Source organism: Globicephala melas, chromosome 6, assembly GCF_963455315.2.
Source record: "Globicephala melas chromosome 6, mGloMel1.2, whole genome shotgun sequence".
In the NCBI taxonomy this organism is placed as follows: domain Eukaryota; kingdom Metazoa; phylum Chordata; class Mammalia; order Artiodactyla; family Delphinidae; genus Globicephala; species Globicephala melas.
In genome coordinates, this window is record NC_083319.1 from 1,968,884 (window position 1) to 1,990,108 (window position 21,225).

A 21,225-nucleotide genomic window follows, 5' to 3' on the forward strand; every position below is an offset into this window, starting at 1 on the left:
GCAGGAGGTCAAGGCTGGGGCAGAAGCCGGCAGCGGTGGGGTGGGGGCGGGGAGGAGGGGAGAGGGGCTTCCCTTCAACAAAGAACAGGGCCTCGTGGTGGCCTCCTTTGCACCGGGTGTGGGGGCCTCTTGTTGGCCCGCCCGTGGGGCCGGCCCTCCCTGTGCTGAGGGACCCCGGCCCGGAGGGTGGGAGGGGCTGCCGGTGGGAGGTGAGCCAACAGTGGGAGGGAGGCAATGGCAAGAAGGAATTTCTAGAAGCCACACGGTTCTCTGAGAAAGTCCAGGTGCCGCCCAGGCCCCGGGCAGGGGTGGACGAGGTGCCCTCGAAGACGCCCTCTTCGTCCCCCGGTGGTACCACCGCCCCGCCTGCCTGGGAGCACAGCCCAGCGGGAGGGACGCAGCACCCCCGCCGAGGGCGGCCAGGGCGGGCACAGCCCACCTCCGGACCAGAGCTTGACCCCCGGGCCGCTGCGGAGGAAGGGCCGTCCGCTGGGACCCGCCTGTGGACATTGATGTTCCCTGACCTTGAGAGGTCCCTGTCTGCTCCAGCGCCTGATTGGAGGAGGGAGGATGGCAGGGCTTGCTGCTGACTCAGCGCTTCCTTCCCTCGGCACAGGCCGGTCCTCTCCCTTCTCCCTTTTTGGTGTTGTTTGGAAAAGGCCCTCTTCCAGGAAGGTCCTTCCTCTCATCCCCCAGGAGGCCTGGCTCCTGCAGGGGCGGCTTTCCAGAAAATCCCCGGCAGCCTGACAGCTCCCCAAAGATGGAGGGCCCACCCCCATCCCCTCCCCCCGCCTCACCAGCATCCTTGCCCTGGAGGGGACAGGGCCACGCGGGAGCAGCTGATTCAGTGCTCGTGGGCCCGCCCCTCCCCCAGCCACCGCCGGGCAACATGCCCAGGCAGGCTGGCAGCTGTGTCACCCGGGGCCTCAGGCAGGGTTGCTGTGGCTCTCGCTGTGTGGCCCGCACTGCACCCGGGGCGGGGGTGGGGGTGGCAGACTGATGCCGGGAGGGCCTGCGCGGGCGGGCGGGCGGTGTGCCAGGCGCCCCCGTACAGGCACATCCACGGTCCGATGCAGAAGAGGCTCACGGGAGGGTGCTAGGGCACGGCCACCACAGCCAGGAAGTCAGCTCGTCCTCCTAAGAGACGGCAAGTGTGCCAACCTGGCCACGTGCAGGCTCCCAGGAGCCCAGGGCGGGCAGAGTTCCCCCACCTCTGGCTGGTCCAACAGTGGTCACCTGCCACCCTGACCCAGGTGACCCGGAGCCCCGGGGCAGGCACAGGCTGAAAAGGGCGGGTACTGCCACCCGTGCGGACTGGCCAGCTGATGGGAGCAGCCTGGGCCAGAGGGGGCAGGGCATAAGCCAGGACCCCCAAGGGCCCCGAATGACAGGCGGCCCAGGTGGACGCTGGGGCAGGCCCTGAGCCCAGGGCAGGCAGGTGCCAGCTCTGTGGGTCCCGTAAGATGCAGGACCTTCCTCAGCATCCCCGGTACAGGGAGGGCCATGGAAGTGGGGCGAGCATCCCGGGAAGTGGGGGACGTGCGGGCTGGAGGGCCGTGTGGTCAGAGTGGGTGGGGCCTGGGGCAGCCGCGCCCACCCCCCGCCCCGCCCCCCGCCAGCTTGTCCCTCTGGACACCGCAGTTCACCCCTGCGGTGCATCCGTGGTTGGTTAGAGAGTGTCTTCTTCAGACAAAAGCCCCGGAGTCCAAAGCAAGTGTCTGACCCTTGTTCGTTACCCGAGGGGACCAGGACAGTGCTCCATTCTGCTTCCCTAGACACCAACGACCAGTCCCGGCGGGCACGCTGCATGGATGTTCACACAGAATCAGTGCAGACTAGGTGGCCCCGGGAGCAGGCCCGTCCCCGAGCTGAGGGCCCCGGAGGCTGGGCAGGGCTGTGGGCCCTTCCTTCCTGTGCGTGCGGAAGGAGCCGGCCGTCCTGCAGTGGAGGCCACCTTCCTGCCCTCACTGGGGTCGGGAGCCAGGCACCGGCTGGCAAGGCCGAGATGGCGAGGCGGACGGTCTGGCCCAGGGCCGGGCCCAGCCAGGTGTGCGGGGAGCTCCCACATACAGCCTGGGCCCCGCTGGCAGGAATGTCGCTGCCCACTCTGACCGCCGGCTGCTCTTGTGAAGGGATTCACCTGACCAGAGAACGGGTTTCCAGTTACTTCTGGTGTGTGCCTGCGCCCTCTCCCCTCCGCCCACCGCCCACCGTGCTGCCACCTTGGCTGGCGGCGCTGGGCCTCGCTCCGGCCCGGAGCACCCCTGTCCCTTCTGTCCCATGAGCCCGGGGGCCCCCCTGGCCCCACCGCTCAGCTCTGGCTCCTCCAGGCCTGGGCTGCTGCCCGGATGCCCACCTGTGGAGTTTGCTTTGCAGAACCGAGAGGGCTTCTGCCGCCTGTGGCTGTGGGCAGCCCTTCGATGATAGAAATCTGGCTTTTAAGTGGGAATTCGTCGTTTACCACAGCATGGTGACGTAATGGTAGCACGAATGATTTGTATGTTTTTCAAATTGTACTGCGATGACCCTGTTTCCCCAGCTCCCTCAATGCCTAAAAGTGCCCCGTGAAGACGACTATCTTCCTAATCCACGGCCTGGGCTGACTCAGCCCGCGCTCCATACCCACCCGTGTCCCGAGCAGACGGGCCACCGAGGCGCACTGCGGAGCGGCTGCCGCCATTTTTGACCCACCCCCCTCCTCTTGCCATGCGGCTGGCCGGTGCGTCCCAAGTCCTGTGTGTGCGTATGTACACGTGTACGTGCCCGTGTGTGCGTATGTACACGTGTATGTGCCTGTGTGTGCGTATGTACACGTGCACGTGCCTGTGTGTACGTATGTACACGTGTACGTGCCGTTGTGTGCGTATGTACACGTGTACGTGCCTGTGTGTGTCCTCAGTTTCAGGCCCTACCCTGTTCACCCAGGCTCTGAGCAGGGCAGTTGGATGGGTCCCGGCCCTGCCGCCCTCTGTGCCCAGGGCTCCCTCTAGGTGCTCTTGGAGAGCGCTGGGGGGCTCGGGCCCCCGGGAATGGGAGGCCCCTGATGGCCATTATCCACGTGCTCCTGCCTGGAAGACAGTGGGCTGTACTCAGCTGGGAGGCTGGTGTCCTGGCTCCGTTTGCCTTTCCTGCTTGGGGTCAGCTGGTCACTGTTGTCGGAGCCCACTCACGTGGGGAAGGGCCTTGCGCCCTGCCCCTGGGGAGGGAGGGATTGCTTCTCTCCACCACCAGCTCCTCCTGTGAGATAAGGGGAGTCTGGACTCACAGCCCGAGTGGACGGGGCTGCTGGACACGGCTCTTCCCAGTGGGGCGGGGAGAGGGCTCTGGGGAGTACCGCCCAAGGCCAGCATTTCCTCCCGGGGCGGGGGCTGCAGAAGAGGGTGCAGCGGGCTCTGATGTCCCCTGCGACCCAGACCGGCCTGTGGCCAAGCTCTCCTGGCTCCCTTCTCCAGGAAGGTGCCGAAAGCCAGGGGTGGGGACTGCAGGCCCTGCTGGGGGGTGCAGATTGGATGGCCCTGGTCTTGACCTCAGAGACACGTCCCAAGGGGACAGCCTGTAGAAGGCCCTTCTCAAGGGGACCTGGCACTCTGCACGCAGTGGTCGAAGGAATGAGCGGTGAGTGAATGGGGTTGTCCCGTCTCGGCCCTTTCAGGACAGAATATCGCAGACCTGGTGGCTCGCAAACAGCAAACATCTGTCCTCACACTTGTGGGGGTGGAAGTCCAAGGTCCTGGAGTGGGCAGAGTCGATGTCTGATGAGGACGGCTTCCCAGATCACAGACGCCGTCTTCTCTGAGCCCTCACGTGGTGGAGGGGGCGAGAGTCTCTGAGGCCTCTTTTTTTTTTGGCGGTACGCGGGCCTCTTACTGCTGTGGCCTCTCCCGTTGCGGAGCACAGGCTCCGGACGCGCAGGCTCAGCGGCCATGGCTCATGGGCCCAGCCGCTCCGTGGCACGTGGGATCTTCCCGGACCGGGGCACGAACCCGTGTTCCCCGCATCGGCAGGCGGACTCCCAACCACTGCGCCACCAGGGACGCCCGAGGCCTCTTTTATGAGGTCACCACACTAATCCCATTCTTGAGGGTGGAACCCTCATGACCTAGTCATCTCCCCAAGGGCTCACCTCCTAATACCATCACCTGGGGTCTAGGATTTAACATATGAACCTGGGGGACACACACACACTCAGACCATAGGTGCCCCTGCATCCCCAGGGATCGCACTCAGTAGGCCCTCTACTTTCTCAACGACGGTGTCCAGGGTCACTCAAGGCCTCTGTAAGCTGGGTCTCAGGGGCGGGATGTCTCCCTCCAGAAATGCCCACGGGCATGGGTGCTTGCATTTTGCTGAGTTATTCCTGGAAAGGCGGCCCCACTGTTTAGGACCTGGCCCCCGGAAGTCCTTCTGCTTGTCTCACCTGGGTGTCTCTAGCTGCAGCGGCTGAAGCCTTTCCCAAGTCCTGTCTGCATCCTGTCCTCCTCCTCCCCGGGGAGCTTGTGCCCAGCTCTCACCTGCATCCTGTGGAGGCACTGACTGCCCCCCAAGCTGCCGTGCCCACCCTGGCATGACTCCGCGCCAGACCCTGCTGTCCTTCCTGGGAGGAGGTGAGTCACCGCAGCCGCCTGGCCCTCAGCCTTCTCGGGAGCAGGAGCAGCCAGCAGCTGCTTAACAGCTGCACTAAATGTTAGAGGGAAATTTAGGACAAAAGAGGAAGAAGATTGGAGCGTCCAATTTAAACCGAGGGGAGGCATCCAGAAACCAAAACGGTGCTGCCCTAATTCACGTGCAGAGAGAGCCACGGGTTTGCAGCTTTTAACGAGAAACCAGAATACTCACCCAGTTTCCTTCTGTGCGAAGGACCCAAACTCGCCTGCCCAGGAGCCTCAGCCGGCCCGGGGCACCGCAGGCCCCTCACTCTGGCTGGTGCACCTGCCCTGCAGGCCCGGTTGAGGCCTGGAGGGGATGGGGAAGGGGCCAGAGGCACTTGCGCAGACAGGTGCCCCACCCCCAGCTGCACCTCCAGCCCAAGGCCACGCGGGGTCTGGGAGGCGGTGCCTCACCCTAGCAGTCCCGGACTCCTGCGCCCCAGCTGTGGGTGCGCTCTTGGACAAGGCTCCCAGCTGGAGAAGACAGTCCAGTGGAAGCAGAGGCTGACCCCAGAGAAGGGCTTTCGGGGAGGAGTCTGGGGCCAGGTGAGCAAGGCTTAATCCCCAGCGTAGCCTTTGGCAACCTGCCCCTAAATGAGGACCCCACCCTCAGTGGAACTGCCAGGCCCGGCTGCTGCGGGCTGATCTGTAAGACAGCAAGAGGGCAGGAGGTGGGCCTCTGGATCCCCTCCCCAACAGGGACCCAGCCCTGAGCTGCAGGCTTGACTTCACACCTGCTGGCTTTGTCCACCCCGCTGGGCCCTGACTCAGCCTCCAGGCTGGAGCGGGGTCTGTGTGCTGACACCGGGTCCCTGCCAGGGGTGTTTAGGGATCCCCGGTTCTCCGAAGCCAGTCTGTACCCCCATCACAGACCCGTGCTGGAGCCACAAGTAGGACCTGAAAGGAGTGGGCACTCCTGCCCGGTCTGTAAAGGGAACTAACAGAAGGAAAGGAACGCCGCTCTGCCTGGGGTTTGGAAGGGCAAGGGCGGTGGATTACGTGATAGATAAATGGTACTCAACCCAGTGCCTGCTCAGTCCTTCAGCTGTGAGTAAAATGCCTGGGGCAGGGGTCCCTCCCACTGTAGAGACTAAGGAAGAGGGAGCTTGGTAGGCTGTCAGGGAGAGAGGCACCATCTCCAGGTGTCGGCACCCCTGCAGCCTGCCTGGGGCCAGGCTACCCCCGACCCAGTGGCTTGCTCAGGTCGGGGCAGGGGTGAGAGGAGCAGGCAGGTCCCCATGGACACAGGGCGAGGTGGCCACGCTCTGCACCCTCAGCCTCCTCGCTCTTTGTGGCCAATACTCAGCCTGGCTCCTCCCTCCTGGCCCTTCCTGTGTTTTATGGGTTTTTTAAATAAATTTATTTATTTATTTTTGGCTGCGTTGGGTCTTCGTTGCCGCGAGTGGGCTTTCTCTAGGGCTCTAGGCGCACGGCCTTCAGTAGTTGTGGCACGCGGGCTCTAGAGCGCAGGCTCAGTAGTTGTGGCGCACGGGCTTAGTTGCTCCGCGGCATGTGGGATCTCCCTGCACCAGGGCTCGAGCCCGTGTGCCCTGCGTTGGCAGGCAGATTCTCAACCACTGCACCACCAGGGAAGCCCCCCCTTCCTGTGGTTCTGTAGGCACCTAGTTCCCGGGATCGGCTTTTCCTGCACAGAAGTGCCCATAGGGCTTCGTTCCCTGGACACTGGCAGATCCACGGCCGTGAGGCGGGAGCTCCCTGGTGAGGCTCGGGCTCCGGCGGCGATGGGACCAGGGACAGATGGGGACTTGGCTGTTAGCACAAAGCCCAGGCCTGAGCTAAGGCCATATCTGGTGACCAAAAGACCTACCCGCCCCTCCCCCAGGCTGGACGCCCCGCTCTGGCAGCCCGGATCTGAGCTGCCGGGTCCTTGCCCAGAACTTCCCAGGGTAAAAGAAAGATGACACGGGGATGGCAATGGCCAGCAGGGACTGGGGCCGTGAAACTGAAGGGCAGAGCTGGATTCGGTCATCCCTGCCATCCCAAGCGCCCCAGGTACAGACAGTCAGTGCCTCAAAGTGCAGGGACCTCACCTCCATCCATCCTCCTGCCTGCCGGCTCAGGGCCACGCTTGTCAGTGACCTGCTGTGGGCGTTGGGCCATGGCTCCCCTCTCTGCCCTGATTCCCTGAGGATCTGCGTGGGAGGGTCTCACTTGGGTCGGGCTTGGAGAGCAGAGGACCCTGTGCGTCCCTTCTCTGTGCCTACCCCCTAAGCAGAGAGTGGGTCCCGGCCCCTCCGTGGGACCTGGGAAACAGGCAGGAGGCCTCAGCTCGTCCCTGCAGGCGCGGCAGGAGGGGCGGAGCCGCGCTGGGGTGTCCCTCGGGCTCCCCACTGCCCACCGGGCCTTGGCCAGGCCCCACACCATCCCCAGAGGCCCAGAGCCAGCTTGGGCAGCACCGCCCCTCCACGCCCCTCTCCCAGGGTCAGGCCATGCCTCTGGTGGGCCCAGGAGCAGACAGAGCTGGAGGGGGCTCAGAGAGTGACTCGGCCATCACGGGGGCACTGCTGCTGGGCACTCGATTCCCAGAAGTGCAGGGCTCCATGGGGACCCCCCCAGCCCAGGGCGAGGGATGACCCCAGCCCACGGTGAGGTGTTAGGAGTTCAGTGAAGCCGCTGCTTTGGGGGAAGATTCCCAGGGCCAGAGATGGCCACGTGGACTTTGTTACCCAAACCTCATGACCCCCTATGGAGCAGGTGAGGCTGCCCTTGGAGAGGCCCAGGAGGTGCCAGGCCCATGTGTAGCCAGGGGCACGGGAATGATGGTCCAGCAGGGTCAGAGGCCAACGGGGTCAACTGGACATGTCACCTCCTCCCCCCGCGGAGGCCCCGATTCACAGGGCCCGGGGCAGCATTCAGCCCCTTGAGTACCACCTTGGGGAGCGGGCCGGGTGAGAGCTGACCCTGGGCACCTGGGGGCGAGTCCGGCCCCTGCCCTTCGGGGAAGGCTCTGCTGATGGCCACGCCCTGTGGGCCTCCCCTCAGTTCCCTGTGTGGACCCCATCACCCCGGAGAAGGAATGATTTTTAGTCGCATGTGCCTCAGACCCCAAGCACTTGGTTTTCCTCACAGGACCAGACCGGGATCCAAATCCTGGGGCCAGCACTCTGGGCCGGCCTCAGGTGGAAGCCCCGGGGCGTGAGCTGCTGTCTCAAGTGCAGACACCAAACTCTGTGTGTCTGCCTGGGGTCTGAGCTGCCAGAGCATCTCCCCGGCCCAGCCTCCCAGCCATCCCCCGCGTACCCTGGGCGCACAGCTGGCAGGGCCCGTGAGTCCCAGGCAAGGGCTCGGGTCCTGCAGCAGGGAGGGCGGGCCAGGCCGGCCCCAGGACGCTCCCCACAGACCCCAGCGTGGACAAGCGCACCTCAGACCCTAACACGCACACCTGTCACCTGGGGCCCTGCACTCTGTGATTTGTGTATCGGGGCCTGGGGTGGAGGGCAGAGGGGAAGCACAGCGCGTAGGGGATCCAGGACAGCAGCCGTGGCTCAGGAAGCCACTAGAAGGTGTTTGGAGGAGGAGGGAGGGTCAGCCGTGTGGCCAGATGCCGAGAGGTCAGGGCAGATCATGTGACCACCGGTGACAGCGGGGCCTCCGTCCCCGAGCCTTTGACCCCCAGCTGAGCCTGGTCTGACTCCCCAGGGCCTCGACACAGGAGCAACAACTGCTACTCGTCATTTCCACGGGGGGCTTGATTCCCCAAACTGTTCTCCCACCTCCCCATCTGGGGAAATGGCCATCATGGGCCACCTTCCCAGCAACAGTCTGAGCGCTGCACCCCCGATCCCTCGGTCCTTCTGGCTCCCCCTCCAGATCCAGTCCATGCCCCTCAGCCCTCCCTGGACCCCGGGAGAGGCCCCAGCGGGTCTAGCAGAACGTTCTCCTTTGCCCAGCGGCCAGGAGACCTCTTCATCTGCAGGCGGGTCAGAACAAGGCAGAGTCCTGGCCCCGCCCCTCGCCGCCTGGCCCCGCCCTCTCGGAGCCTGTTCCTGGTGGTACCTGGATCCCTGCTCCCTCGGCCCTGCCCACCTGCCCCCCCAGCCCCCAGGTCTCCTCAGCCAACAGCCTCCTCCTCTCAGTGCCCCGCACGGCCCTTTGTTTTTTTCTTGTGGAAGATATGCATAACATAAAATCCACCGTCTTTGACCACTCTTAAGAATACAGTTCAGGGGCATCGAGCACATTCACATTGTCGTGTAACCACCCCCACATCCGTCTTCAGGACTTTCCCGTCTTCCCAAACTGACACTCTGTCCCCCCTGGGCACTCACTCCCCATCGCCCCACCCCCACCCCCAGCCCCGGCCCCGCCCCCTCCTTTCTGTCTCTGTGGATGTGACTCCCCTAGGGCTTCCTGTGAGTGGATCCTACAGGACCTGGCCTGCTGCGTTGGGCTCATTTCACTCGGCACAATGTTCTCAAGGCTCATCCGTGCTGCAGCCTGTACAGAATTTCCACCCCTTTTTAAGGCTGAGCAATATTCCATCAAAAGTACCATATATACTACATTTTGTTCATCCCTTTGTGGACACCCAGGCTGTTTTCACATTTTGGCTGTTGTGAACAGGTGCACACGTCTCTCGTAGACCCTACTTTTAATTCTTCAGGGTGCACACGCAGGAGGGGGGTTGCCAGATCATACGGTAGCTCCACGTTTAATTTTTTGAAGAACGGCCCACGGTTCTCCACGGCAGCGGCACCGCTTAAGTTTCCACCAGCGTTGCACCCTCGTCTCCCGACATATCCTCCCCAGCGCTGGTTATCTTCTGGGTTTTTTGCTTTTTGGGTTTTTTTCTAGCCATCCTAATGGATGAAGTAGTATCTCACTGCATGCACGGCACTTTTCAGTCCGTGATATTTTGGGGGTTTTTAGCTGTCTGTCTCCCTGACTAGGACAGCAGCCCCAGGGGAGCAGCCCTGGCCCATCACGTTCTCCAAGGTCCCAGGGCTGACACAGAGCAGGACTTCCAGGAGGACCTGATGTCTGGAGACAGGTACCTGCTCGCTCGCCTGCAGCCCACCCAGGCTGCCGGAGCCTCCCTCTGAGCAAGTCCTGTCTCTTCTTCCTGATTAAACCATCTGCTCACAAGCGTAGCAGTTCAGCCGCGAGGAGGGGGCCCAGAACTGTGAGAGCCAGCTGGGGGGTCGGGATGGCTTCCCCGAGGGCCCAGGTGAATTACCCGGGCCTGAAGGATGAACCAGCCGGAGTTCACTTGCCAACGCTGGAGAGGAGGTGTCCCAGGCAGGGGAGTTGCAGGTGCAAAGGCCCTGCGGCCGCAGGCACAGGGGGAGCAGCCTGCACAGTCAGGCAGCCTGGGTCCTGCGAAGACAGTGTGCGTGGGTAGGAAGAGGACCAAGGCTGCGGAGTGGCCTGGTGGGACGTCACTGATCACAGAAGAGACACAAAGTGGGGTCTCGCCAGCCTTTCTCTCCACTATATCTACCCCCACTCACCCCCACACTTTGTCCTTGGGCATCACCCTAGTCCCCAGCTCCCGTGTCTGCAGTACAACCGGACTTTTCCATCGGATGCACAGAAGTTTAAGAACCACATCCCCTCCATGGGGTCCAGTTGCCACCCACAGGGGAACATGGGCTGGCTGGGGGCCTGGAGCCCTGGGAGTCTGTTCCCAGATTCACTGCAGGACAAGCTTGGTCCCAGTTCTGATGCAGGCTTTGCAGGGGATGACGGGCACCTGGCAGGCAGAGCCAGGTGCCACTGGGCACTGCAGGCCACACCAGGCTTCAGAGCAAGCTCAGCAATGACACTGAAAAGTGCCAACAGGGGCTTCCCTGGTGGCGCAGTTGCTGAGAGTCCGCCTGCCGATGCAGGGGACGCGGGTTCGTGCCCCGGTCCGGGAGGATCCCACGTGCCGCGGAGTGGCTGGGCCCGTGAGCCATGGCCGCTGAGTCTGCGCGTCCGGAGCCTGTGCTCCACAACGGGAGAGGCCACGACAGTGAGAGGCCCGCGTACCGGAAAAAAAAAAAAAAGTGCCCATGGTGCCCACAGGTGCCCGCAGGTGCCCGCGGCCCAGCACGGCCCCAGAGGGGAGTGGAGGGACACCTGGGGGGTGGCCCTTCCCCAGGGGTCTCCCTGGTTCTCCAGAATAGCTACCAGAGAAACAGCAGTGGCAGTGGAGGGGGGGGCCAAGGGCCGGGGGGGCTTATCTCCAGGAGGCCAGGCTGCCAGCCACTTTGTCGGAGGATCTGCGGGGGCGGGGGAGCCCTTCAGACTCGCATGCCCCAGCCAACACCTCCCCAGCGTCCCGCCCCTTGTGCTGGAATCCGCACACAATGTGCCCCTGCGGGCAAACGGGATCTCCAGGCTCCGCCAGGAACCCAAGCAGAGATGGTTTCCCCGGGAGGGCAGCTGGGGCCTTCCTCGGAGAGGTGCCCAGCCTGACCGGCCTGTGCAGGGCTTTGGCCGGTGGGTAGCCTGGGCCCTGGGTGGCCGGGGAGGTCCGTGCCCGCTGTCCCGGGCTGTCATCGCCCTGAGAGGCTGTGATGGGGAGCAGTCCCATGCTCCCCTCCAAGCCTGGGTGGTCACCACCTTGGGGTCCTGGCAGACTTCCTGGGGGGGCTCCTCAGGTGGGCCCAAGGATTGGTATTAAGAGAGGGGTTGGCCTCGATGAACCCCGAGCCGGGGACGGGGTGGGCAGAAACGCAGCTAAACTGGAGGGCCTGACTTCTGCGGGTCTAGGGGAGGGCGGGGGCCCTGCTCAAAGCCCAACCGCGAGTGGATGGCCTGGTTGGCACGGAGCGGTGTCCTAACAAAGAGGCGCTTTGTGGGCTGCTGGCGTGCGGCCGCTCATGGGGTGGCCAGGGCCCCTCTCGGAGCCGGAAAGGGAGCCTCACCCCTTTCCTGACAGTCGCCTGGTGTGGGGTGGGGGTCTTCGCTGACTGTACCCCTGCTGGGAACACAGATGCTCCGATGCTTGCAGGAAGACCCCCCACGAGCCCCTCCCGATGAAGGCCCGGGAAGCCCCCACCTGGGGGCAGCTTCCAAGGAGGGACTGGACCTGGAGTCAGGTATCCCCTCTGCCCCAGACCTAGAGGCTTCCCCTGAGGACGTAAACGCTGGCCATGCCACCCCAGGCTTTTCCGTGTCCCACTGGCAAAGGTCAAGCCAGGAGGCAGACAAGCCTCCCTTTGCTCGCTGGGCCGCCTGGGCCAAGGCGCTGTCTCCGCTGGGCTGCTGGCTCTCACGCAGGGCAGCCGACAGGACCCTCGTGGGGAAGCACCGCTTTCTCGCTCTGCCGGTTTTGACGCTGGAGTCTGTTCTCAGCCCCGCAGTCCTGGCCGAGGGTCTGACCCCGGGGTTCCCCGCCTGCTCCTTCCCTTCCTGCCGACCAGGCACCGTGGACACTCTGAGGATGGGAAAGTGGCACCGAGAACTCAGGCAGGTGGGTGGGAGGTCCCGGCCCCTCGTCAGTGAGCACACAGCACCCCTCAGGCACTCACACTCTGCAGACGTCTGTGGGCCTCTTGTCTGTGTGTGGTACCCCCCAGGGCCGGGGTAGTGGACGAGACGGGGAGCCTGTGCCCGAGGGGGAGACGGGGGCTGTGAACGTCAGAGTGGATTAGTATCAGGGTTGGGTCAGGGAGAGCCGACTGGCGATGGCCCAACTGGCTCTTTCATATGGGAGGGTCAGGAAGGCCCACGGTCCAGGGACATCTGGGCAGAGACCCAAAAGAAGTGATAGGGTAAGCCTCAAAGACACTGGGGGAAGAAGGTATAGGCAGTGGGAACAGCAGGTGCAAAGGCCCTGGGGCAGAAGGATGCCAGCATGTGGAGGACCCATGCAGAAACCAGTGGGGCTAGAGCTGGAGAGCGACCAAGCGGGGGTGAGTGTAGCATGAGGAGCCAGGTCCCGGCCACTGTAAGGACTTGCGTTCTGAGTGAGAAGTGAGATGGGGGCCACCGAGGGACCTGAGCAGGGGAAGGTCATGATCTGACATGTTTAGAAGCATCTCTGTGCTGCCATGTGGTGACAGACACAGGCAGGGGCAAGAGAGAGCAGACGGGGAGGCCAGTTATGGGGCTGTTGCAGTGACATGAGAACGGGGGGGGGGCCAGAGCAGGAAGGCAGCAGCGGGGGGCAGTAAGAGGTGGTGGGATCCCTGACACAGCCTTGAGGCAGAGCTGTCAGGACTGGGGTGTGAGAAAAGTGAGGCGAATCCAAGCTTGGCCTGAGCTGCTGAAGGATGGCGCTCCCGGAAGGAAGAGCTGTCATTTGCTGAGGCAAAGGGCGTGTCGGGGGGCAGTTTTGGGGCACAGTCAGGGTCTGTTCAGCCGTGTCACACTGAGACATCTATCAGCCACCCAAGTGGACAGCGGGGAAGCGCCTGGCTAAGTGAGACTTGGGCTGGGTGTGTTTCATGGGTCTTAATGCGTCTTCGAGATGAGCCTTGGGTGGAGGAAGCAGCCTCTTCCCAGAACTGGTGAGGCCAACTGGGGCAGACCCGCCCGTCTGCATTCGATTTCAGGGATCCCTGCATGACCACAGCCCCCAGGGTGGGCGCCCCGTGCGACACGGAGCCCAGGACAAGAGCAGAGTGAGCGGAGCCTGGGTGCATGGCGCAGCGGTCTCAGCTGACTGGTGTGGACACGGGGAGCCCGGAGGAGGAAGGCGTCCCTTCAGGTCCCTCCTCCCCAGGAGCCCGGCTCCATCCGGCCGCTGCTCCAACAGGCCTCCGCTGAGCACTCGGCCACCTGCAGGACTGCCGAAGCAGCACCTGGCCGGCTACCAAACGCTTCCACCGTCCAGGGAAGGACAGACAGGTGACCAGCCCTTCTCCCAAGTGCACCCCGAGCCCCCGCCCCCGACACCCTGCTCAGCAGTTTGTTTGCAGATTTCCCTCTCGTGCCTACCCTCTTTCCCCAGCCTGACGCTCTCTGGATAAAAGGGGGAAACTCAAGCTGCAGGCCACGAAAGCCCAGGGCCAGAGGCCAGGCCAGGCCCCCCCGAGCTGAGAAAACCCTCGCCGGCATCTCGGGGGCTTGCAGTGCTAATCAGATCCCGCGAGAGGGGCTGGGGCCGCTGCCAGGCCTGTACACCAGCCGGCCCAGGCGAATCGTCTGTACCGTCTGAGAGTCCTGAGGGTCAACAGGCGGAGGCAGGGGGCTTTGCAGGACCGCGCCCCACCCTGCCTGCTGGGGGGCCCGGCGTGAGGGACCCCCAGCCCAGCTGCATTTTCTTCCTAAGCTGCATTCTTCTCGTAAGTAAAACAGGAATAGAGAACCAGCTTTATAGAACTGTTGTGAAAATTAAGTGAGATAACACCCAGAACGTGTAGCACAGGCCTGGATTTTAGTAGGTATTCAGCGGTAGCGTTGAAAGTGTGCAAGTGTGGTTTACACGCGCACACACGCACAGGGAAACTGCACCGAAGCCCCTTATCCTTGGGACGGGTTTCTGGTTATCTGTTGTCTTCTAAAAACTTATCAACACTTTCCAAATGTCCCTCATCAAAGAAGAAAGAATCTCTTTAATAAGAAAATAACAAGAGAGGAAAACAACTGGAACGTGTAGATTTGCGACCAGCCCCCCAGGCGAGTGTGTTCCCACCGGGAGTGTGTACAACAGTCAGCACCCCCGCCCATCCTCACCTCTAGACCCCATCCACACGGTGACCCCAGCCCTGGGCAGGGGAGGACCTTGGTGCCTCGTGGAGGGCTTCTCGAGTCCTGACCCCTTGCCTGGAAGCAGCTAGATGTTCTGCTCACAGGTGGTGTTGGCAGAAGCCCCGGTTTCCCAGGGCCCCGAGATCCTAAATAACACTTAGTAGCTAGCTGCAACCTTGGGGCTGCTGAGCTGCCCTAGGCCAACGCATGGCCTCCCTCCCGGCCCAGGGCCTCAGCTGGTCCCCAAGCTGAGCAGGTGGCGTTACCTGTCACTCTCTCCGTGCACCTCTTGGGCTGGGACCACACGCCAATCCACGGGACTGTGCCGGCAACCGGTAGAGGCCCCTCAGGACAGTCAGACTGCCCTGCAGGCTGGGGCATGCGCTGCGCTGGGGGGGTGGGACCTGGGACAAGCTTAGATCTAAGTGGGGTTCTGGGGGTGTGCCCAGGGAGTCTTTGAGGGTTCATACCCATCGCCCAGAGGGCAAGGCAGGAGTGAGCTGGTGGGTGGAAGCTTTCTGTGCAGACCCTCACGTTGCGGGTCAGGGGTCAGTCCACGACCAAGGTCAAGGACCTACCATGAGACTGGGGACAGAAGTACTTAGACCAGGCTTCTGAGCACTGTCCTAGGAGTGACCTTGGTCAACTGTCCTGCAGGGCTTTAGCCCCAGCCCCTGACCCCCAAGGGGCCCAGAATGTGCTCAGCGGGGGGGGGGGGGAGTGGGGGGGCATCTTGCTCTTCACATCAACCCCGTCCTCCTGGTGACGTTATGCTCAGGACCACTGTCCTGGTGCCACCCCCATTTTCCTGCCAGGACCCTGTAGGGGTGAGGGAGCCAGGAGGTCTCTAGTCTTGGAGGACCACTGCAGCCTGTCCTGACCCCAGGCCTCAGGTTAGGGTGGGGCGACTGAGGGGCCTTCTGTGGGTCCTTTCCGGTTTGTGGCTGATTCTATCTCTGCGCACTTGTTTTAAAACCTCACCTCTGTCCACAGGAGGGTGACCTCGAGCAAACCGGGAGCCACGGGGGGCGGGGGGCGGGGGGGTGTGTGGCGGCAGTCACTAGCGGCCAGCGCGGCCGGATCACGCCGGGCCTGAAAGCAGACCCCGCCGCGTCTACGCAGCTCGCAGTTACCGGGATCCGCGCAGGAGGCGCCGGCGACGCGCGCTTCGCCCAAGGGCGCTCCCACGTCCCCGCTTTCCGGCCTCCGGGGCGTCGGTGCAGCCGAGGCCGCGTACCCGCTCCAGCCGGCGGCGCCACTTGGCCCAGCATCCCGGAGCCTGCCCCGTGCAAGCGCGGCCGCCGCGGGGAGGAGGCGCCCCAGGACCGGGGGCTCCACACCTCGAGAGGGTGTGGGTCGGCGCCCCTGCCCTTCCCGCGTCCGGCCCCGGCTCAGTGCCCGGCGCAGAGTCGCACGCCAGGAGTTTGCGGAGGGGGCGCACGGAGGGGGCGCGGAACGGCCGCCCCCCACCCCCACCAACCCCGGACCTCAGGGCCGGGGATCCCCCCGCCCCTGCCCCTCCCAGGGCGCCCACCTGGCGGCGGGGCGGCGCGCCCCAGGGCGGCGAGTGCGCGCGCGCGGCCGGCGCGCTGTCCCTTTAAACGGCCCGCGGCGCCTCCCCCGCGCGCCCCGCCCGCCGCGGTGCGGCCCGGTGCTGGGCGCGGCCGGAGAAAGTCCATGTGAGCCGGAGCGCCGGGCCGCCGGAGCACTTCCTACTGCAGGCCGGACCGGGCCGGCGCCCGCAGGTACCCCAACTTCGCGCCGCCCGCGGGTCCCACCGCCGCACTTCCCGCGAACTCCGCGGCGCGCCCGCCCTCGCCTGCCGCAGTGCCCAAGTTCGCGCCGCGCGCCGCCCGCGGAGCTGGCCGGCGGCGTTCGGGCCTGGGGAGGCGCTCGCCCGGGCCGGGCCGCGCCCCGCCCCGCCGAGCGGGGACCCGGGCTCCGAGCGTCTCCTCTCCTGCCGGGTTTCTCGGGGCCCTCGGAACACTAGGTCTCCCCCGACCGGACGGACGGAGCCCAGCCCTCTGGGGTGGGCAACCCGCGCGGGCTCGGCCTGGGGACACGGCCCCGGGGACACGCCCCTCCCTCCTGGGCCGTCCGAGGGAGGGACCTGTTGGGCACCTAGCCATGTGTCCCCTGGCTGTCTGTTCTAGCTGAGCCTGTCCTGTGTAGTGGGGGGCTGGGCGGGGGGAGAGCACCCTCCGTGGGCTGGCCATCTGGTAGAGCTGGTCTTCTGAGCACCCTGCACGCACACCCCTGTACCCGTCTGGTCTGGTCCGGGTCTCTCTCCAGGTCTCCCCTTCCCATCCCCCCACCTTCCCCTCCGCTTCCCTCTTGAGCTCCAGATCCCTCTCCCCTCGCCCCCTTCAGTTTGCCCTGATGACAAAGGACGCGGTTCTCCTGGTCTCGGCGCAGGTGCTTCTCAGCACTCCGTGCGGGGTGTCGTCTAAGCCCCGCACAGAGCCCAGGAGAGGTATCTTCAAGTGTTGGCTCCATTTTAGAGATGAGGAAACAAGGAGTTAGGTGAAGGGTCAAGCAGCGGGCACTGCCCTCCACCTTCCAACAATCCCCCTCCCCCTCTCCCCGTGGCCCTCTGTGGTGTCCACCCCTCCCAGGAGGCCGCTGGCATTCTCCCGTGGGACAAGCCACCGTTTGTTGGTACCTTGGCTGGAGCCTGAGTGAAGGAGATGGGAGGGGGAGACCCAGGGTGGTTGGCCCCCTGCTGTTTCGGTGAGCTGGCTGGAAGGGGCACAGCAGTAGAACAGGATATCCCTCGTCCCCTCTCAGTGGCAGAGATCGGTTCTCGGTGGTCACACCCAGGCGGGGTGGGCGCCGGACATGGTGTCTGAAACCGCGCTGAGTCGGAGCCGGCTTCGGCCGGCCTCTGCTCTGCAGCCGTTCCGAGCCTCCTGCAGAATCTTGGACCAGGAGAAAAAGCTTGTGCATTTTCTGACACGGGGACACCAGGCCACCCTGGCTGCCCGGAGTGCGTCTGGGTTCTTTGTCCTGGATGTGCTGGGACACTCAAGAGAGCCTGTCTTTGGGAGGTGGGCTCGTGGGTGACTTTTAACAGAACCCTTAAAGCCTCTCTCTGTTTTCCAACGAAAACGTGAGATGCATTATTCATACAAGAGAGACGGTGCTGATGGTAAGTGCTGAGCTGACATTCACAGCCTACGTTCCTCGGGCACCTCTGCCTCTAGGGCTCAGCGTGCTTGACTTGCAGCCTGGGCTGGGGTGGGCCTGGGACCCCTCCTGGGACAGAAAGTAAGAAATGTGGCTTTGACCCTTTCAAGGATGTTCCCAGGGCTCCACCCCCCGCCTCTTCCTCTGAGGTCTGTGCTCCCAGGAGTGCAGAGGCAGGTATGGGCTGCACCGGACACGGACTCCCTCCAGGCCCTGGGCCTTCCGGTACCATCCACTGCACTCACCATCTGTAGGGTTGGGAGTCTCAGGCAGCTGAGGCCTCACTCCCTCCACCCCGGGGAAGCAAGTCTTGGCCCTGCAGCCCATGGCCAATCTGCCCCCTTCCGGTGACCCTGTCCCGTCTCGCCCGGCTCTTCTCCGACCTGGTCCCTCCCTGGGTTCTGTTGTCCTGCTGGGGTGTGGGGGGTGAGATGAGCTGCCCTGGCTGGGGGCAGGGTGGGGAACGTCTGCTGAGCCGTTTGAGCGGGAACTGCGGCCCAGATCACGGCCCTTCGCTCCTGATTCTCCAGCGTGTTTCTCCCAAGAGCCTGCAGACCCCCGTGTAACAGGCGCACTTGGGGAACTTGACCCGGGCTGCGTTCTTGGGACAAGACAAGCTGCCTTCCAGCTGAGGATCTATTGTGTTAGCTGGCCTGGGCCTGGCTCCTTCCCGTGGCCGGTGTCCCCGAGGGGTGTCCCGGCCCAAGGAACCTGGCCTTCAGGCCTGGTCTTTTGAAGGGGAGCAATGTCTTCGGTACAGTTGGAGGGGTGTCTCCCTCCACAGGGACAGGGGCCGCCGGTCCCTGGCCGGACCCAGAGCTGTTGCTGGCTGTGGGCAGCCCCACTTCAGGAGCTTGTAAAGTCTGGTTGGGGCTGGGGTCCGACTGGGGGCTGGTGAGGGGCTTCAGGGCCTCTCACTGCCTGCCTGCCCGCCTGCCGGGTCTGCAGAGAGCGCTGCCCGGCCCGTCCGCGTTCTAGATCCTGCCCAGGCCTCTCCGAACGCCTCATTTGCGTTCAGCACGCTTTCCCGGGCATCCCCTTGGTCCTCCCCGAGGTGAGCCGTCTGGCCCTCGGGTACTTCCAGGTGGGGCCGGAATTTAGGACCAGAGCCAGCATCTTCATTGGTGTCCTCGCCCCAGTTCAGAGATGAGAGCGACCCCCTCACGCCGTGGCCCTGGGTGAAGCCTGTGTGTCCTCCCCTGCCCGCCGCAGCCTCGTTCCCTCTTTCCTTGTGTCCTGAGCCACCGAGGTTGTGCCTGGGAGGCTACATCCCCCCCCCCGCCCCCCCGAGCCCCTCCCCCCCCAGCCATCCTGGGCTCCAGGGACCCAGCCCGCTGGCCGGGGGAAGCAGTCCCCTTAGCGAGGCCGAGGCCCGAGGCGCCACTGCCACCCACCCTGCCTCTGAGCAGCCAGGGATCCTGGCGACCTCTGTTTCTCTTTTAGCAAATCCTTGCTCTCACCAGGCCTGGCTCTCGATGAGATCATTTGCAAAGTATGCTTCCCGGCTGGCCCCGGCTCCCTCATTGTGTCTGTCACCTGCAGCTGCCTGCTCGCTGGGAGCTGGCCTTGCTCTGCCCTGGCCTCTGGCCTTTGTCATTTAAAGTTCAGGTTTTGGAAGAAGGCGCCCTGTGGGGGAGGGTCTCAGCAGGTGGGGCAGGCACAGAGGTGTTTGGGACGTGAACTTGGGAGCCGAGCTCCCTGGTGGCTGCCTTTGTGGTTGGCATCCTCAGAGTGGCGCAGCCCCCATGAGGACATGGACAGTGGGGGCCGCTCACCCCTGCCCGGGCCTGGGAGCCGGTCTGAGCAGGAGAAACGGAGCTGGAATCCGACGCGGCGCCGGCTCTCTGGGGCCTGCCCCGCCCCCAGCTTCCGCTGGCTGGACCTGGGTCCGGGCAAGGAGGCCCTTGGGAGCAGGACCTCGGAGGTCTCTCTCAGGTCACATCCAGCTCAAGGCTTTGTGACCTTGGGTGGGTAACGTACCCCCTCTGAGCCCCACCCTGGCCTGTGTGTCGTGATGCTACTGCTGCGAGGCCCAAGGTGAGCAGGCCCCGCCTGGGGGCCCTGTGGAGGTGCCCCCTCCCTGGAGGTGGACCAGAGCCAGTGAGGGGTTCATGCCCCTTTAAGGGGAGGCTGCTTCTCGGTCTCCAGGGCGGATGGAGGCATACTTTTCTCTGAGGTGTTGGTCTCTGGTCCCACGGAAAGGAGAGGCTGGCTCTGGGTCTCTCTGAAGGAATCTTCCCCCTCCCTCTTGGCCCTGGGCCCTGGCATCCAGGAGGGCACATGGCCATGGATGGGCCGGGAGCTCCTGGGCCCCGCCCCGTGTCTGCCTGTGTGCCTGGGAAGCAGCAGGGCCGGGGGCGGGGACCGCAGGGGCCTGAAAGTGCCCATATATAGTCACTGGGGTGAGCAGTGAGCCCGGCCGCCGGCTGTGGGGCTGTGTCCCAGGCCCAGGGCTGGCTGGCCCCCAGGCCCAGCATCAGGCCCAGCCCCCAGGTCCTCGATTTGGGGCGAAGCATCAGATATAGCAGCAGGCACAGGTTTGGTGCTCCAGGAGTGTTTGTTGATTGAAAATAAAAATCTCCTGGATACTTGGTAGTCTGGGCCAAGTGTATGTCTTGAGACGCCATTTTTGAAAGTTGGAGGCCGTAGCCACCGAGGGCCCCTCACTGTGGGCTGGAGGCGGGGTGCCAGCTCGTCTGCACCCACAGCCCTTGCCCCACAAAATGCCCCCTTCATTATGGTGTCACCCGTAGATGTTCCCTCCCCATCCCCAGAGATGGGCGGCATTTTCTGGAAGAGGGCCTCCCTCCCTCTGCCTCCTGGACACTGCCTGGAGTCCAGCTAGTGGGGAAGGGGCCGGGCGTTCCCGCGCTGCCGGTGGTCTTTGCAGGAAGTCTGCTCCCTGTGCCCCCGGGTTGTCCTGGGTCCCCACCCTAGCCCTGGGCATCTGCCTGTCTTCCTAACTCGCCCATCCCAGTCTCTGCACCAAGAAAGGAGAAGCAGCCGCCTCTGCTCCGTTCCGACTTTTGTGCTGTTAAAAATCACAGTGTTAACATAGTTTTGCTCCTTTAATTTAGTTTCCATTGCACTGCTAAGCGCCTTTGTGAAATTTTGTATATTGATACTTTTTGTTGTTGTCAGCAGTTTTTTTGGCCATGTAAAGCCATTAGGGTGAGAGAAGATTAAAAAGATACATTACAATTAAAATGTTAATGAAATCTGCATCATACAACTTTTGAAACCCTTTAGGCATTAATCTTGCCTGTGTCATGTCCATTAACTTTAGTTATTCGTATTCCACACTGACCCCTGCTGAGAGATTTGTGCTATAATTGGATTTTTTTTTTTAATAAAAAAAAGAAAGCTTTTAAGAAAATAGAGATTGAGTGGTGGGCCCCGCTCCTGCATGAAGAGAAAAGGAGAGAAGGGGCTCCCCTTGGTGGCGGCCTTGGGCCCCCTGTCTCCTCCAGGTCCTGGCCTCGGTCCTCTCTGCATCCCTGTGGGTGACCGTCCACGCAGGCCCTGCTCCTGCGGCGCCCCCAGGGGGACCGAGTGTGGCCGTGTGCTCAGACCTGCGTCCATGCCAGGACCGGCTCACCCGTGGCGGGAGGGTGTGCCGTGGCCGCAGTCGGGCTGTGGGTGTGCAGGGGTCAAGGATGAGCTCGCCTTCCGGGGCTGGGTCCCCGAGTCCAGCTGCTGGGTGAGGGGCTGCAACAGGGAAGTTCTGGAAGCGCCGATGGTTTTGAGTTTT

At 63.7% G+C, this 21,225-nt stretch overlaps 1 protein-coding gene across 1 annotated transcript in view; it reads left to right on the plus strand.

Moving 5' to 3' along the window:
* Positions 1 to 15,915: 15,915 nt before the first annotated feature.
* The window catches only part of NACC2 (NACC family member 2), a 73,253-nt gene continuing 67,943 nt past the window's right edge, over positions 15,916 to 21,225 (plus strand). The window contains exon 1 of the mRNA XM_030838319.2: positions 15,916 to 16,033. The gene's annotated coding sequence lies outside the window, so the exon portion shown is untranslated. The remainder of the gene's footprint in view (positions 16,034 to 21,225) is intronic.